The sequence below is a fragment of the Alligator mississippiensis genome, chromosome 10 (genome assembly GCF_030867095.1).
Source record: "Alligator mississippiensis isolate rAllMis1 chromosome 10, rAllMis1, whole genome shotgun sequence".
Taxonomy (NCBI): domain Eukaryota; kingdom Metazoa; phylum Chordata; order Crocodylia; family Alligatoridae; genus Alligator; species Alligator mississippiensis.
In genome coordinates this window covers 53,087,229-53,103,361 of record NC_081833.1, presented here as the reverse complement: position 1 = coordinate 53,103,361, position 16,133 = coordinate 53,087,229, and the positions used below count along the sequence as shown (strand labels likewise).

The window sequence follows — 16,133 nt, the reverse complement described above, 5'->3', positions numbered from 1 at the left end:
TCTCTGCAAAACTGCAAACTGTGCTTTAGCTGCCTGGGCGCGCACACACAGCTCACTGCTGAATGAAAGCACGCTTACATGCCTTTGCTTCCAAAAATAAGCCCCACATAGTCATTTATTTACTTTATATAGCCTGTAACTGCTGATCTTCCATTTTATCTATCAAATGCATGCACAAAAAACTATTTTCTGACAAACTTTCTAACAGTTTCATTTTGACTACCATAATCCCAGCTTTTTGCCCTCAGAGTGCCCTAGGTTTTCACTTTGACATTCATTCTTTTTCGTGATTAGAACCAATAGTTCCAAAGCTCCTCTCTCAGCAAAGCAAGCAGAACCTGGCAAGAGATAGGAAAAAGAATCAGCATCAGCCTCAGCAAATGCATTGTTCACGTGATGAGAAGGTAGAACCATGGATATCAGGAGGAATAATACACTGAAAAGGGAGAAAAAAAGTGCCTCAGCAGGAAACTGCATGATGTAATGAAAGAAAGGAGCGTAGGGGCAGTGATAGAAGAACTCAAGGAAGGGATTGACAAGATAGGAGGAGAAAAGAGACTGGGGTACCTCATACAATCCCACTCAGACATCTGCCCTTTTGTTGATACTAGAAATGAGGGCAGACCCTTGAGGCCTTTCCCATCCACATCAGAAAGCAGACTATGATCTCCCGTCTTCTGGAAAAGAGATGACACCCGATACATGGGACAGGCACTATACTGAGCTAACCCTAATTGCTCCTGTCTCATTAGCGTTTCTATGCTTTTTTGTTTGTTTGTTTGCAGTTTGAAGGATGAGCCTTGCACAGTAAGCACAGCCTTGCAGCAATTGCCATGATAAAATAGCAGCAATAACTGGTGGGATGCTAGGGAGAAAAGGGTGTGTGGCTTGGAAATGTATGTGCTGTCTCTGGACGGAATGCTTATCTTTAAGGACAAGCTGAGAACTGCATCAGTTTGAGGTTCTGGGTATTAAGATCTTCATATATAATGGAGCTAATTCCACCAAGATGGAGTGAACACCCTCTTGCAGCTCTTTTTAAGAATTGCTTAGGGAGGAATCCCGCCTCAAACCATTCTGCCCAAGCCACTGCTACCATTTCAGCTACAGTACTAAGAACATCTTGCACGTGCTATTCTCAGGCAACAAAGAGCTATAATCTGAGTCTCAAGGAGCCAAGATGAAGGAAATTGATATCAGTGCACAAACAGACTTGCTAGTACCATGCAACAACATGAGCTACTTTCTTGCCCTGAGGCATGGATGACCCAGGCAACAGCAGGAGGAAGGATCCTACTTTATAACCCTACAAGGGAATTAAGAGAGAAAAATCGGCAGGATCTTTCACACCAGCCTGTCTCGTTTTTCCTGTTTCCAAACCAAGGTATTCAGAAAAATAAGAGATGCAACCTAAAAGTGATACTATTAGCCTAAGGATGCCAGGCAATGGTGAGCCTGGTCCTGTGTGAGCAGGCATGTGGAAGAATGATGGACATAAACATTTTTTGCCTAACGTGAGGGAAATTGTAAGAGAGTAAGGAGATGCTTATGTAAATGTAACTTAACAGTGCTACTGAGTTCAGAGAGACTGAGCTAAGATTCAGCTGCCAATACAAATGCACCCTCAAGATTTATAATCACACATGGGAAACAAACCACACCAAGTCCACTCTGTGTGTACTTTGCAGTCCTGCAGCATGGTGCCCATGCACAATTCATCTTGCACTACACTGCACCAATGCATCTTGGTGACCCTCTATTTTATGCACCAGGGCAACACCTGGAACCAGAACACCACAGGCGCAGCATTAACACAGGCATTTGCAAAAATTACCTCTTTTTGTAGACTGTCACAGAGCTTACTTGTCTGGGCCACCATCATCTTTTTTGACATCCTTGAATACAATCTCCAGTATCATGGAACTTGCCAAGCAGTTTATTCTCCCACTCATACATGTTTCCCCCCTGGAATATAAAAATACCGTTAAGATCCAAAAGAGTGTATACATTATAGATCAAGAAAAACATTCTACATAAGAAGTATTATGAATATTGCCAGGGTAAAAGAAACAACACAATAAACCCAGAAAACATGCTACAATTTAAAGCACTGCTGAGCTTGTGGTATTGTGATTAAATGTATGTGTTGCAGTAGCGCCCAGAGGCTCCAATAGGAGTTCAAGGCCACATGGTGTTACATGCTGTAGAAACATAATAAAAGCATTTGTCCCTGCCCCAATGATCCTACAGCCTAAGATGTGAGACAAAAGGTGAACACAGACAGATGTGGGATAATCACAGAATCATAGGGCTGGAAGGGACCCTGAAGGATCATTCGGTCCAGCCCTCTGCATGAGCAGGAAAGACATCTGGGGTAAGGTGACCCCAGCCAGGTGAGTGTCCAGTTTTCTTCTGAAGACCTCTAAGGTAGATGATTGCACCACCTCTAGGGGAAGTTTGTTCCATACTCTGGTCACCCTAGCTGTGAAGAAGTTTTTCCTAATGTTCAGCCTGAAAGTATCATCCAGGAGTTTGCAGCCGTTGTTTCTAGTTTTCCCACAGGGCACCCTGGGGAACAGTTGTTCACCGAGCTCCTGATGTGTGCCTCTGATATAGTGGTAAGCCGTAATCAGGTCCCCTCTCAGCCTTCTTTTTTTTTAGACTGAAGAGTCTGAGATCCCTCAGCCTCTCCCCTTATGGTTTGCCATGCAAGTCCCTGATCATGCGGGTGGCCCTTCTCTGGACCCTCTTGAGCTTTAGCACATCCTTGTTCAAGTGCGGCGCCCAGAACTAGATGCAATACTCCAGCTGCATCTGCACCAATGTTGAGTAAAGCAAGAGAATCATTTCTTTGGTTTTACTGGAGATGCATCGATTGACGCATGCCAAAGTTTTATTGACCCTAGCGGCTACTGTGTCACATTGCCAGCTCATATTCATGCTGGGGTTGACTGTTACCCCCAGATCCCTTTTATTTGTAGTGCTGATCAGGTTAACGATGCCTAGCCTGTAGGTGTGCTGTGGGTTCTTCCTTCCCAGATGCAGCACTTTGCATTTCTCTATGTTGAACCTCATCTGGTTCCATTCTGCCCAACATGCCAGCCTGTGTAGGTCTGCTTGTATCTGCAGCCAATCTGCGGGTGTGTCCGCACAACCTCATATCTTGGTGTCATCCACAAACTTGGCCAATGGGCTTTTTACCCCCTCATCCAGGTCATTGATGAAGATGTTGAACAGCACTGGGCCAAGTACCAATCCCTGGGGTATGCCACTGCCCACATTTCACCAGGACAGCACCGATCCATTCAATTGGACTCTCTGCATCCTACCCCACAACCAGTTCCGCACCTGCTTGACAGTCCCACAATTGAGCTCAATATCTTCCAGTTTTCTGATCAGTACCTCGTGGATACCAGGTCAAAGACTTTCTGGAAGCCAAGGTATATGATGTCAACTGCTTTTCTTTCATCCAGGTGACAAGTCACCTGATCATAGAAAGAAATTAGGTTGGTCAGACAAGACCTGCCCACGACGAAACCATCCTGGCTGTCATTCAGTATCATGCCTTCTGCAAGTGTGTCACATATAGCCTCTTTGATTAATGTTTCTAGGATTTTCCCTGGAATAAAAGTTAAGCTAATTGGCCTGTAGTTTCCCAGGTCTTCACGCTTCCCCTTCTTGAAGATGGGCACAATATTGGCCCTCTTCCAGTTCTCTGGGATTTCTCTTTTTAAAAGACCTTTGCCAGGGCTCTGCGATTACTTCGGCCAACTCTTGCAGCACTCTTGGATGGAGTTCATCCAGTTCTGATGATTTATATACATCTAATTTCTTTAATTGATCATACACCAATTCTCTGGCAATGGTGGGAAGGGTGTCAATCCTGTCCTGTTTGTTCTGTGCCCTACCTGGCATGTTGTTCCCCTTGGTCTTGTGGAAGACCGAGGCAAAGTAATCATTTAGGAGTTCCATTTTTTCCTGAGTAGTAGTGACCAGGTATCCTGAGGTACTGAGCAGCAGCCCCACACTCCCATTAGTTTTCCTTTTACTCCTTATGTAGCTAAAGAAGAACTTCTTGTTGTTCTTGATTCTTGTAGCTAGTTTTAGTTCAGTTTCTGCCTTAGCTTTCATAATCTGGTTTCTGCATGTGGGGGTCATTGTCAAGTAATCTTTCTTAGAGGCTGTCCCAAGCTTCCACTGTTTGTACACCTCTTTCTTTTTCTGTAGGAGGTCTGCAACTTCCCTGCTTAGCCAAGAGGGTTTTTTTTGACTCTTCTGCTACTTTTTCCTCCATAAGGGAATGAATTTTCTCTGAGTCTTAAGGATTGTATCCTTAAGGAATGACCATTCTTCTTGTGCTCCCTTTACTTGTGGTCCTTGCTCTCTCAGGGCATTCTCTACTAGTGACCTGAGCTTATTCAAATTTGTGTTTTTGAAGTCTGAGACTTCGAGTTTGATATCTGTTTTGTCAGCCTTGCGACGGACCATGAACGTAATGATTTCATGGTCACTATCGCCTAGGCTGCCCTCTATGTTTAAGTTGGTCACCAGGTCATCCCCTTTGGCCAGGACCAAGTCAAGAACTGCATTCCCTCGAGTGGGCCTGAGCACCTCCTGAGTCAAAAAAGGCTCTTCGGTGCTGGTCAGAAAGGATCATGATTGATCTGAGCTGGCCGAGCATTCCTCCCAGGAGATGTCTGGGTAGTTGAAGTCACCCATGACAACCATGTCCCATGCACATGTGGCCTCTGTTAGTTCACGGGCGAACGTTCAATCAAGTTCCTCCCTTGGTTAGGCAGCCTGTAGTATACACCTACAGTCAGATCTCTCTTGCCATGCCTCCCCCAGAGCTTGACTCAGAGGGTTTCAAGCTGTTCTTCTTTGGGGCCGACATCAACCTTTAGGGAGGTGTATTGCTCCTTCACATAGAGGGCAACACCCCCACCTCTCTTCCCTACCCAATCCCTTCTGTGAGGGATGTAGCTCTTTATGGCTATGCTCCAGTCAGAAAAGGAGTCCCACCAGGTCTCTGTGATCCCTACTAGATCATAGTGCCCAGTGGAAAGCAGGAGGACTAGTTCCTCCTGCTTGTTCCCGATACTCCTGGCATTGGTGTACAGGCACCTAAGTCCTTCTACTGAGGTCGCTGGCTGCCTGTCACATTGAAGGGGAACTGTTTTCTCAGCTCCTGTAAGAGTGGCTTGCTTGGCTTCATTGTCAATGGAGCTTTCCTGTATATTGGTCCCCAGGTAGGCTCCAGTTAGCATTTCCCCACCCCCCTGCGATCTTAGTTTAAAGCACTAAGAGATCGGCCATCCTGGCCAAGAAAAGGGACTTACCTTTCCACGTGAGGTGGATGCCATCTCTCCCCAGGAGTCCTCTGTCCTTGAAGTGGGCACCGTGGTCATAGAAGCCAAAGCCTTCTTGATGGTACCACTGTCGGAGATACCGGTTCACCTCATCAGTGCATTCTTGCCTCTTTGGACCGTGGCCTGCAATGGAGAGCACAGAGGAAAAAACTACCTGAGCCCCCAATCCTTTAAGCCCAGCTCCCAGAGTATTGTAGTAACTCATGATGTGGTCTGGATTGCTCCTGGCCGTGTTATTTGTTTCCACATGGATAAGGAGCATGGGGCAGTAATCTGTGGGCTGGACAAGCCTGGGGATCCTGTCTGTGACATCATGGATTCGTGCCCCAGGGAGACAACAGACCTCCCGTGCTATGGGATCCGGGTGGCAGATGTCCCCCTCCAATTACCCGATGTCTTCTCCTCCAGTTGCTCTGTTGCCTCCCAGCCTGCTTGGTGGTAGTTGTGGGTATGGCCTCCATTGCTGCACTCACTCCCAGTGATGCCAGGGCCCCAAATCAGTTCCCCAGCTGCACTGGAGGAGTTGTTCCAGCAATGCGGGGTCTAATTCTGCATCATCTAGAACTAGAGGTGACCGTCTTCCATCTTGCCGTGTCAAGTCCTCCTTGTGTTGCCATCCTGCCATATGAGCAATCCTGCAAAGAGTAGAAGTACCCATCAATCTCATCCTCAATAGCTCTGATCCCATGCAGCCTGCTAACCTCTGCCTAGAGTTCCCTCACCTGCCCCTCCAGGGCCTCAACCTGGGCACACAGACAGGTGAGGGGACTCCCAGCCATCCCGCTGCCCCGGGCCTCCGAGAACCTGCCAGGCAACTCCTGCAGGCAGGGGGCCCGGGTGCCACTGACCCACCCAAAGGCTCTGTCTGGGTGGAGGCCTCAGAGGAGCACCTGGAGGGAGGCAGTATTGAAGCAGGGTCCCTGGCTGCACTCCGAGTCACCACCCCCATTAAGACTCCCTCACGTGCACTCAACTGAAGACTCTGGAGACTCTGTCTGAAGCCACTGACTCTAACACATAGAGTCTCAGGCCCCTCCTGCTCTCCCCCCTACACAAACTCCTGCAGAAACTCCAGCATGCCCCTGAAGAGCGCGCCTGCTTGCGGGGCCTGTTTGCATGACAAAGGAGTGCGGCTCCCACCCAGTGTGGCTAAATAGGGACAGGAGGGGAGAAAAATCCCTTTCCGATTCCCTACAGCTGGCCCGGCTCCTCCCTCTTCCCCCCTGCCCTGCCTGGCTTACTTTGATTCAGCTGTCGGCTCCTTGCTCGCTGCTCCACTCGGTGTGGTCAGGATGGGGAGGGGAGGGGAGGGGAGGGGAAGGGGGGGTGAGGGCTCACGTGTGCTGACACACACGTGTGCCTTCTTTGGCGTCCAAGCCCAACTGGAGGTTGTGAGACAATAATAATATTCCTTAATTATATTATCTTACTAGATCATTATTAAATTATTAGGTTTAAAATGAACTTATTTTAATTGATTTTAATTATTTATTACCTTTAATCCTAAAAGATTAAAATACTAAGGACTGCACTGTGCCTCTCAGGCATGGTTGAGGGACAGGCATGGTGAGAAAAGAGGGGAAGATTCTGGAGGTACAGTGCTTGAAACAAGTATAGTGGGCTCCAGGAAGACCAAGAACAGAGGCCCCAGGTCACCTTTCAAAGAATGCAGTATACGCTTCCTCTACACAGTGATCACTTCAGCTTGGAGTGCTGCTCCCCAATCCTTAGAGTATGTAATGAGGCACTGGTGGCCTTATGAGACTTCACGCATGGTTTAAGCAGAGTACTGAGTACTCTGAGTATAGGAGGGAAGACCTCTCCCCTATACATGCTTGGACAGTTGCAAAAGGCTTTTGTCAAAGCAAGAGAATTCTAGACATTGACACTTTAACAAAGAATTGACCTGGAGGACCATTCAACGTTATGTCAATAATAAAAGGCCTTTTGCATCCGCCAGCCGAAAATTGTTTTACAACAGAGGTGAATACCATATCATCTGAAAAAGCAGGCTGTAGCTTATAATTGCTTGTGCCGCTCTGAATGAGATAGTCAATAAGGTGCCACCCTGCCCTGTCTTCTGCCTAACTTCAGACAAACGTGGTTACTTATCTCTCTTTTAATATTAACCCCATTTTACAGGAGGGAAGAAAGGCAATAAGATTTGCACACAGCACAGCTCTATCCCAACTCAGTAGCAGAGACAAGAATAGAGTTCAGGTCTCACAGGGCCCTGGACTAGTTTCCTATCCACTAGAACATCTGGCCTCCCCAGTCTGCTTGCTGGTTTGAATGTCAGTGGAGAAATCTGCCTGCTGAAATGAAACATCTCTTTTCAGAAACGAGGCGGCTGCTAAGCAAAAACACCAGCTTCACACAATCATCATGGCAAATGCCCAAGGACTTTGAGCTATTCAACCTGGAATAGAAAATACGTTGGGGGTCTTGTTTTTGTTTTTCCCCTCCCCCCACTGGACATAAGTCTTCCCTGTCTCTTAATTGTGCTAGCAAAAGCAAATTCCTGTGCTGGAAACCAAATCAATTTACAAATATTTTGATGGATTGGGACGGTTTCTTAGGAGCAGCTGATTAAATGTACGTAGATAAAATATGTTGTCATGAGAACAGCTGCTGCATGAACCACAGACCGTATGCAGACTTCATTTTATTTGTGCATTTTAAAGGTTGTATGGGTGCCCTGCTAAAATGGAAACAGAGTGAACATTATTCCTGACAGTAATAAATTAAGGAAATACCTCAAACTATTAATCCTGAGAAAATGCGCAGTCTTGAACACGAACACACACACACACACACACACACACAGAGCAGCTGGCAACACTCTTGAACACATTTATGTGTCTCACTCTATAGATTTGCTCGGCACCTATCTCTGAGACCATCTCAATTTCTGACTTGAACAGGTCGTTATACGTATGCCTCAATCCATCACTTTTGAAGTATCCTGTGAAGAGACTGCCATTAGAAGCCAGCGTAGCGAAACCAACTATCTTCTGTCTGAAGGCAAGACATACATTTTCACATCACCTGTCTTGATTTCTCTATTCCAAACATACACACAGGCATATGCACACTTCTGTAGAGAAGCAGAAATCATACTGCACATGAACACTGCATGTTCCTGGAGGCTGGGGGAGCATGGCGACTGCCTACAGGTAGCCACAGTGGGGACAGAGGGTGGCGAGTCCCAACCAGCAGTTGGTAACCACCCGCAGACACTGCCGGCACCAATCAGGGACCCACAGATGCCGTCAGTGGTGTCAACGGTGGGGGGGGGGGGTATGGCAAGTAGCGACTGCTCACAGGCGCCGCCAGCAGCATCAGCAGTGCTTTTCGCAGGGGATGCGCTACCAATCTCAGGGGGTGCATGTGCCCCCGCATGCACCCCCTACGAATCGCCAATGATACTGCACTTGCTTTTTTTCTACAACACTTACAGCTATTTCTCCCAAAACTACTATTTCTGCAAATTAACCTAGATAGCTGGTAGCTCTGGTTGCTAATCCCAGATGATGTCACTGAAAAAAAAAAAAAGTGTGCATAGCACCCACAACTGGTTTGTATCTCACTGCACCAACACTAGGTGTAATGCTGTACTTGAGATCTTTAATTGCATCTGTAGAAGTTAGCTCATCTTAAAAACATATGCTTGCAGACATGGAAAAAAAAAAAGTGGGACTTTAAACTCAGCACACTGCCATGCCAAGTCCAGTGCATGCCCAAAAAAGCATGATGTTAGTCCAACATCTGTATAAATTGGGTGCTTTAGTGGGGCTCTTTCAGCACTTATCTGATAGCTGACTGAATCAGTTTTAGATAAAAGTGCCAAAAATCCCCACTGAAGTGCCTGAACTATACAGACATTGTGGAGCTGGGTCAAACTAATGCACTGCTGCTTCCAGTAAAGTGCTGGGGGGAAGGGGAGGCGGAGGGGGAGGGAGGGAGGGAGGAGTTTCATGTCTGTCAGCAGCCAGCTCTGAGCTCCAGTTATGGCTCTACTACGTAATGGTAGGACAGATCAACGAACAGATCATTTTATTTCTCTGCCTCAGTTTCCCCAGCTTGAAAATAAAACTATCACTTATTATTACATCCCTCACATGGATGCTGTAAGGATTAATCAACATTTGCCCACTTTGAAGATGTAGTGTAAAGAGACATTAAATCATAAACACACACACTTTACATGTGACTAAAGAAGTGCTATCACTCGCGTACAAACTGTAATTTAACACTTTTTGTCCTCCTGGTTTAAGTGACCCTTTACCTTGATCTAGGCCCTTTTCGGATTTCAGAGCATTTCAAAGAAAAAACAGCTGAGAGGAAGATAAATTGTCATTGTTCTTAGAAGTTGTTTAAAAATTCCCTCACAGTTAGGCTAGGGATAGACATTCAAAAAACCTGAACCTGAATTGATTCAATCTTTGCAGGTTAGTCTAACCTGGCTACACTGAACTGGTTTGTAACTGTACAGACATCCCCTCTGAAGAAATGCAGGTACATGCCTGCAGTGGCTCAAGCTAGAAGCTGGGGGACACTAGAGCAGCCCTCCCTTCCCTTCTACAATGCTGAGCTGAGGGGTTTGGCCAGGCCCCAGCAGGATGCTCTCATTAGGGAGGGGGGTTCCCGCCCTCCCTGCCCCTGACAAGCACAAGAGGGAGTTGATAATACAGCATTTATCACCCCTAACACAGTGTTTATCAGCCCATTAAGAAAACAGCAGCCTCTCACCATAAATTCACACTGTTCTTAAACAGGTTTTCCAAGAAAGGAACAGAGGGACATTACTAGCTATCTGTTAATTAGCACTAAAAAGCCCTAAACCAGGACTGTCCTGTCCCTCTTCCACAGCACAGACCGTAGCCAGCATGTGGTATGCTAGCTAATGCTGAGAGGTGTCTGTGTAAGGCAGAGGGGAGGGGGGATCCCTGCTTGAACAGGGAGTGGGGAGGGTGGGGAGCGGGTGAGCTAGGCAGACCCTGCTGTGTCTGCAGTCTCTGCCAGAGATGCAGCCAGGAAGTAGGGGGGAGGGGCCAGCCCTGCTGGGCTGCAGCAGAGAGCAGAGCCCTGCCCAGCAAAGCGTGCCGGGATGCTGAGGGACTCTGATTAAACTTAAACCAGGAAGGAGTCTGTCACAGACATTGCATAAACTGGTTTGACCCAAATCAGTTAAGTCTGATACTACATTCAACCAGGTTTAGCTCAAACCAGTTTCAGCCATTTTCAAACTAGTTTATGTGCACTGAACATCTGTTCTGTTACAGGCTTAAACCAGTTTCTGATCACTTAAGCCGATTTATGTATAATGTCTGTCCCCAGCCTTAGGGCATGAACAAGCATTCAAAAGGTTGAATAAGCATTCAAAAGCATTAAAATGGTGCAGGGGGCTGGACCCAATGATCTTCTGAGGTCCCTTCCAGCCTCAAAATCTATGAATCTACAAATCTATAAAATGACCTGACTCACATTGGGCAGCTTACTTTGAGCTGCCTAAACCTAAGTCAGGTTCTGCTGTGTATGGGCATTCATGAAAGCAGTTGGAGAGCAGGTGGAGGGGCAGGGGGGGCAAAAGGGTCTGAAGGGTGGGAGTGGCGGTGGACTGGCAGTTCAGCGAGGGTAGTTAAAGGAGACAGGGGGAGGTTAAAACAGCACAACTCAAGCACTGTAGTGAGTGGCTGGGCTTTCCCAGCCTTGGGGCTGTGCTTTGACCACAAACAGGCATTCATTAGTCTGGATTAACCCATTTTAGACTGGGGTAACCCAGGTTGATATCAAAATTAGTTCACCTCTGAGGTAAACTAACTTTAGATCAGGCATGTCACTTACACACTCAGCCGCTTAGATTCCCCTACGCTCAGTTAGAGGACCAAAATGCAATGCTTGTACATACCCTTACAATGCCATACAATTGTTGCAATACTATTGCAATATAATGCAATAGTTCTAATGGGTCTCTTCTTTTGCAGTGACCTGTGCCAGCTTTAGCCTATTTTCCAGGGTAGGCAAAAGTACTCTTTGTCACTCACTCCATTAACTTCCTAGCTTTCTAAGACCATATAAATAAGTTAAATTCATAGCAAGTAATGCAAATAAAGCATGCATGAAGCAAAGTGAAGAACTTCAAAATCATACTGATGACCAAGCCTTTCAAGCCTTTTTATCACAAAAACATTGGACTTTTACTTTTTTGCTTAAATGCACATGAACTTGTGGATGGTACCTTTCATATCAATACACACTGAAATTTAGCTTTCAACTGAAATGAAAACAGGATCTAGCCAACTGAGACTGAGCCATGCTAAAATATAAATAAGACTTTGTAGGCTTAAATTTCCAAAAAACAAATTTCTGGCTTGCAACAGATGAAAGCAAAGTCAATTAGAATAGATACATTTGGAACAACAGAAATATTTGGAAACCAGAGGAAAAGTTACTTTTGCACAGAAACTCCCAATGTGACTTTTGGGATGTTCCACATTTCAGCCACTTTACAGTGAAGCTCAGAATCTCGGCAAGAATCAGAGCATTTTAAGTTTCTTCACCAAGCTGTCCATCTTCTAATGCAACATTAAGCTAAACATTTAACTATAACTTTTTGTAGGTCATCTTCAATTTTTTGAAGGTATCAGACAAAAACCAGATAAACTTAGGGTGTTTCTCAACATGGAAAAATCTCTCTTCTTCAAGTCTATCCAGCAGCATCTAAAATGTAATACAAAAAATGCGTGTTATGGTTATCTTCTGGATTTGTTAATGGTGCATAATGGTTCTGGCTTCAAAAATCAAACGCTCTCTTTTTGGTTTGTATTTTAACACCCTTGTGGGAAGCCATGTGTGATATCCAGCTTATCAGTCTGTTCTGTAGCATCAGTCCCTTATCAGCCCCTTGTGAATCTCTTATCAGAAGGGTAGTTTACAAGGAACTCTGTTGAGGCTTTTAGCTGATGCATGGTTTGTTCAATATCCACTTCAAGCATTTTAGTTCTGATGTTGACTGCACAGAGTCTATAGCAGGCTTGTCCAACATACGGCCTGCCAAGCCATTTTCTGTGGCCTGAGGTCCCTCGCTCGGGACAGGCAGGTGGAGAAGCGGAGGGAGCTGCTTACCCCCACGGGGCTGGGCTCGCGTGACCTCCCATGTCATGTGAGCTGGGTCCCACCGCCACCCCGAGGGCTGTGCAGCGTGGGGCTGACCCAGCTGTACCTGACAAGATGAGCTGAGGACAGCATCCGCTTTTAGTTGTCTCCGGCTCGGCCCCTTGCCCCCGGCATCCTGCCCACCTCCCAGGACCCACCGGGCTCAGCGGCCATGGGGTGGGAACGGGGCGCAGTGCCCAGCACAGGCAATTGGTAGGGCAGCCCCGGGGGGGCCTCTGCAGGCAGGGTCCTGGCGTGACCTCTGCAGGACAAAGTGGTGGGAGCCGGTGTCCGCTGGGCCCCGCGCTCCGGGCTCACAGTGCTGAGGCCACCAGGGCTGCATGCGCAGGCAGCCAGGCACCATGGTGAGCAGGGCCATGTGGGTGGGCGAGCGAGGGGCTGTGGTGCAGTGACCACCTTGCTCCGGCCTCCTACGGGCAGCGCCAGCTCATGGGGCTGCACTGCTCAGGGGCAGCCCAGGGGGAGGGGGGATTGTCGCCCCCTGCGGCTGGGCCAGGTGCTGCTCTCCTGCCACGGCGGCTGCCTGCATCCTCCTGGGGGCCATTTGCCTTCGCCACAGGGAAGCACAGAGGAGCAGAGCAGCCCGTGTTCCCCCGAGGCCTTCTCCCACCAGGAGCTGCCCTGGGCAGACCAGGCCCGAGACCCTGCCAGGCTGGGAACTGACTTCACTCCCACAGTTCGGCTATCCCCCATCTCACGTGTTGGCTGGGCCCCAGCCGTGCCTGCCCAAGCACTGCCAAGATTTTAGGCAGCAGTGTTGCTGGTATGGGCAAGGCCTGGGGAAGCAGTGGCATAGGCGGCCCCTTGGCCTGCATGAGAGCACTGGCTACATCAGTTTGGTCACATATTTTAACATGGCTGTCAAATATCTTCTGGGGCTGCCTTCAAGTGGTGGTCATAGTAGGCAGAAGGGGGGCCCCAGCTGTTGGGATGGCTGGTCCAGGACGTCATTTGCTGTAGTTTGTCACTAGCTGAGCACAGGTGGGGGTTTATGCCAGCTTTGCCTTATTTCAGGCTTGTCCAACATACAGCCCACCGGGGTGATAAAATATGAATATGGCTTACCAGCCCACTGGATGATAAAAAGTTCATGATCCGGCCCCACATTCATAAAGGTTGGACACCCCTGGTCTATAGCATGTCACAGCTCCACACTGAAGAAGAATATATAGTCATAGACATTGTGAGCCAGCGATATAGCATAGCTAGGAAAGTTTTGGTTCTTTTAGGTTTGAACCAGCAACTGAAACTAAAGCAGCACAGACTTCTGAAACTTGGCACTGATATCACTTCAATGGATCACATCACTTCAGCTTTCCCATTTTATTTCACATTGGAAGCAGGCTGTATATTCCAGCACTGCAGTGATATTGCAAAAAAAAAAAAAACAAACAAAAAAAAAACCCAAAAACAAAAGCCCTTTGAACCACCTCAGAAAATATCAGAGCTTCACTGTAACAACTCTTAGCCTCACTGAGTATTCACAGAATGTATGCTATGTGGGACAAAAAATGCTCACTTATTAAGGTCCTGAATTCTCTTCTGAACTTCACCATATTTGCTTTTCATATCTGTCCCATTGTCAGAGTCTTGACCTTTCAAAATCACTAAGTGAGATTCCCTTTTCTTTTAACTGTTCAAGGAAAGGTTCTTTCATTCCAATGCCAATGCAATGTGTCACATTCAAAAATCCAATAAAATGTTCTTTATTCAAAACACAGCCTTCTCTAGCTCTAGTTTCTTCTTCTGCAGAAATAGTCATTTTCATCCACTCTTTTTTTAAAACTAATTTTAACAATAAAGTCAGCTATTTGGCAGTTTTCAAGGCAGAAATAATATTTTTTTTATCATATTTCCAATAACTTGCATAATTTAGTTTGAATATTTTTACCCAGGTAATGATCATAAGTTTTCTTTAAGACAATTATGTCCTTTCATCACAAAGTCATGTTTTCCAAGAAAGTCCACAAATTCCAAAGTTTCCTACTGTGGGATGAATACACTTGTCCTTTGAACCTTGCTGGAAAATGTTTTCTATTCCCTGCAGCCTGATGAAAGAAAGCAGTCCTTCCAAAATAGCTGATCAATGTTGAAAGGAATTAATTTGCTGCTGGTTTTCTTTATCAGTCATTTGATTTTGCCTCAGTCTAATTTCTAAGTCTCTCCACATATGATGGATGTTCATATGATCTGCCAGTTTCTCATCTTTTTCTTACATGTTTTTCATCCCATCTTAAATGCCAGTCAGGGCTAAAACAAAGCCTCTGGACTGAAACAACTTAGGAGGAACGAACAATTCTGGGTGAAACAGTAGAGAAGGCAAACTTCATATTATGCAGTCTCCATGGGAAAGCTGGCATGAAACATGAAGAAAAATGAATGGTAAAAATAAGTTTTCCAAAGAAAAATTCTTACCATGTATTTGCATTAGCCCAGTTTTCAAAAAAAAAAAAAAAAAAAAAATGCTAAACTCTGCCATTGATTACTGACCATTTGACAGGACCCTTTAAAGTCTCAGAACTCAGTTTCCTCCAGGTTGTTTGAACACCTCTCAGTTCCATCAGGTTATTATTGCCCAAAGGTATATCCACATATGGGGTGGCCATGCTAGCAACATCTTCTCCTCTCTCACCTGTCTGAGTGATTAAAAACAACTCTTCTTTAGTAAGAAGTTTATTTTCAGAAGTAGGAATACCAGCAATGAACATTCATGATGAAATGCACCAGCTAGATATCAAATGTGTGATTTCAAATACCTTAAAAGTACTTGACTGTTTTGCACTGTTGGCTTCTCCTTCAAGGTCTCTTTTGTGGGCACTTCCATTTTTGTAAGATTGTTGGCATCACTTTTAGTTTTGGTCATGACTTTTACTGAAGACCACTACCTGATCAAATCTGTACACAAACACAAGGTAAATAGGAACCAGTAGTATAACTAAGGGAGGAAAGAGGCTACCAGGAAACCAGCCGCAGCCCATGACTTAGGGGTTGGTGTTCAAAAATAGCAACCACTACTGCCGCTTTTCCAGACATTGCACTGCCACCATCAGCTTGGCTACAGCCCTGCCCAGTTACATTTCTGCTAGGAACTTCTAACCAACTAAGTAAAAAATGGCTCATGCAGAGAGGAAGTGCTGCCTATCCTCTACTGCTCTCTGGCTCCAAATTCCATAGTAACTGCCAATTTGCTAATGGTAACAAAATGCAGTTCTTATTTGCTGGCAATACATTTTTCACATTTGTGAATTTGTTTTTTCACTGCCTTTAAGTTCCGGTGAGGGTAGCTGGATGCTTACTTTGCCTACCCTGAAAGCTAGTCCAGACAGAAACTACTAGTATGGCTCTTTCAACAAAAAAAAACCAAATAGCTTTGCATAATCAGAAACATGCTGGATTTGAACTACCCACAGTGTCACACTGTCTGTGCATCATACGGAAAGTTAAGCCCCTTGTGAGTATTTAGTGACTCCCTTCTGTTCACAGTGAGGGAGTGAGGAGGTGGCTGGTCAAAGACATTGCAGCACTGAACCTGCCCCTGGGCTTCAGACAATCAGCACCATGGGACTTCTTTAGCCTTTTAAATCT

At 46.1% G+C, this 16,133-nt stretch overlaps 1 long non-coding RNA gene across 1 annotated transcript in view; it reads right to left on the bottom strand.

The window, feature by feature from the left end:
* The window catches only part of LOC109285666 (uncharacterized), a 36,523-nt gene extending 20,607 nt beyond the window's left edge, over positions 1 to 15,916 (bottom strand). The window contains exons 1-3 of the long non-coding RNA XR_002093475.2: positions 5,759 to 15,916; positions 5,340 to 5,492; positions 1,835 to 1,965 (exon numbers count right to left, since the gene is read on the bottom strand). This is a non-coding gene — a long non-coding RNA (uncharacterized LOC109285666). The remainder of the gene's footprint in view (positions 1 to 1,834; positions 1,966 to 5,339; positions 5,493 to 5,758) is intronic.
* Positions 15,917 to 16,133: the final 217 nt, after the last annotated feature.